Here is a 2,594-nt window from a genome sequence, read left to right as displayed (position 1 = left end):
GTTACAAACCTTCCAAATTTGTATGGCTCAACTAGTTATTGCTTTTTGAAGTGGTAATTGAATTCCTAATTCCCTATGGAGACGATACTTGGATCTTAAATTTACTCATTACTTGCTGCAATTCCTAGTGCACTTGCTAGTGTTTAGAAATTGTACAACAAGTTTTGGCGCCGTTCTCGGGGAATTTGAGTTTCAATATCATTAGTAGCAGAAAAATTGATAGATTAAGTTCTTGTTTTCTTAATTTTTCTCTGTTGATTAGTGTTACATTCATGGACTCTGTTTTGCCTTTAATTAGATAAGTATAGAATAATAGTAAAGAATTTCTGCATAATTTGCAATTGTTTAGACTAGAATTTTATATGCTTTTGCTAATATTTTTTTGCATAATATTTGTTATGCATTTCTGAATATTGATTTGTAGTCTAATTTTGTTTCATTTTGATTTGTATATGCATGGTAAAAAAAAATAAAAATCAACTCTAGTCTTTGATCCTGACATAGACATAACCTTAAAAAGATTAAGAAAAGAGGCTAGAGCAGAAAAATTCATAGGAAGTGATAGTGAATTAGAAGTTTTCCATTCTCCAGAAGTTCAGAATACTCCTATCCAAAAAGGAACACCTACATCTCTAGGACAGTCAATTTCAGAAATAGAAATGGCAGAACAACCTAGGATGAGAACACTAGGAGACTATGCAATTCCAAACATGCAGGGATATAACTCTTCCATAGTGAGGCCAACTACTCAAGCTAATCACTTTGAAATAAAACCAGCCTTGCTACATTTAGTGTAACAGGACCAGTTTTCTGGTAGAATTTATGATGATCCTAATCTGCATATTTCAAATTTTTTGCAGCTATGTGATAATATAAGAATGAATGGAGTAAGTGAAGATGCCATAAGACTGAGATTATTTCCATTTTCTCTAAGAGACAAAGCCAAATGCTGGTTATAAGCTTAACCACAAGGAAGCATCACAACTTGGACAGAGCTAGTGAATAAATTTCTAACCAAGTACTTTCCTCCATCCAAAGCTGCCAAGCTGAGAGGAGAAATTACATCTTTTGTGCAGCAGGAAGGAGAGTCATTGTATGAAGCTTGGGAAAGATATAAAGAGCTACTGAGGAGGTGTCCACATCATTGCATTCTAGATGGATGCAATTGGAGACTTTCTACAATGGAATGAACACAGCAACAAGAACCATGGTTGATGCAGCTGCAGGTGGTTCTTTAAACATGAAATCTTTGGAAGAAGCTCAGAGAATCATTGAAATGATGGCAACATCAATGTATCAAAACTTAAACCTAAGGAATGCAGGTAGAAGTATTGGATATGAAGCCAAGATGTTAGAAACTTTTCTTGAACAGAATCAACAGCAGAACTAGATGTTTTCAGAACAAATAGCTGCCTTGACTCAGCAAATTAGTAATCTTCAAGCAGGAAGCATGCCAACAAGTCAACTAAACTATGATTTTTGTGGAGGAAATCATGCAAATGGTGCATGTGATGCATCTACAAGTGAATCATAGGAACAAGTGAACTATATGAGCAATTTTCAGAGACAACAACCTTCCTTTCCACCTGGATTTCAATTTTCAAATAATAGGAATCAGCAATACTCTAATTGGAATAATCAATATTCTGCTGCCAAGAATTCTAACTCTAATTTTCCTTTCTCTAATACAGGTCCAGCAACACAACAACTTTATTTTCAGAGGAATCAATCCACTCAATCTCAAGGAAATCAGAAAATTTCCAAACCTATGAATGAAAGGTTGACTGAGATGGAGAAAACTATCCTGCAATTCATGAAAGTAACTCAAACCAGCTTCAAGAATCAAGAAGCTTCTATGAAGAAGTTGGAAACACAAATTGGACAGTTAGCTGAACAGTTATCCAGCAGAGATGAAGGAAGATTTCCAAGCAACATAATAATAAATCCTAAGGAGCAATGTCAAGCCATAACTACAAGGAGTGGAGCTGTGGTTGCAAGTCCTAAACCTGCAGAAAAGAAAGTAAGTGATGCAGCAGAAGAAAAGAGAATTGAATAAGATCTGCAACAATGAAACTTTAGGCTATTGAAGAGAAATCATTTAGAAGAAAAAGTAGAAATTCCTATGAATTCTGAGAGGAAAACCAAGAAACAACTCTTTGAAGATGCTTGCAAGCCAATAGATCCAGAAAACGACAAGAGGCTGCCTTATCCTCAAAGAGTTTAGAATCCTAAACAGGAGGAACATTTTGAAAGATTTCTAAATGTTTTCAAGAAATTACAAATTAACATTCCTTTTATAGAAGCTTTGGAGCAGATGCCTTCATATGCAATCTTTATGAAAAAACTACTCTCCAGAAAAAGGAAGCTAGAGCACAACAAGACAGTACCCTTGACAGAGGAATGCGATGTCACTCTAAAGAGAAAGCTTCCTAAAAAACTCAAAGATCCAAGATCATTCAGCATTCCATGTGAAACAGGACAGTGCACTGTAGGAAGAGCACTATGTGATTTGGGGGCAAGCATTAACTTGATGCCTTTAGCTGTCATGAAGAAACTAGGCATAGAAGAAGTGAAACCTACCAACATCACACTGC

At 35.5% G+C, this 2,594-nt stretch overlaps 1 non-coding gene across 1 annotated transcript; it reads right to left on the bottom strand.

Annotated features, from left to right (window-relative positions):
* Nucleotides 1–1,043: 1,043 nt before the first annotated feature.
* LOC113860265 lies at nucleotides 1,044–1,150 on the bottom strand. The gene has a single exon (XR_003503720.1). It is a non-coding gene; the product is annotated as a small nucleolar RNA R71 (small nucleolar RNA).
* Between the last annotated feature and the right edge of the window lie 1,444 nt (nucleotides 1,151–2,594).

Source organism: Abrus precatorius, unplaced genomic scaffold (assembly GCF_003935025.1).
Source record: "Abrus precatorius isolate BTA unplaced genomic scaffold, Abrus_2018 Scaffold2, whole genome shotgun sequence".
NCBI classification, from domain to species: domain Eukaryota; kingdom Viridiplantae; phylum Streptophyta; class Magnoliopsida; order Fabales; family Fabaceae; genus Abrus; species Abrus precatorius.
The sequence above is the reverse complement of the archived record's forward strand: the minus strand, read 5'-3'. Positions and strand labels throughout refer to the sequence as shown.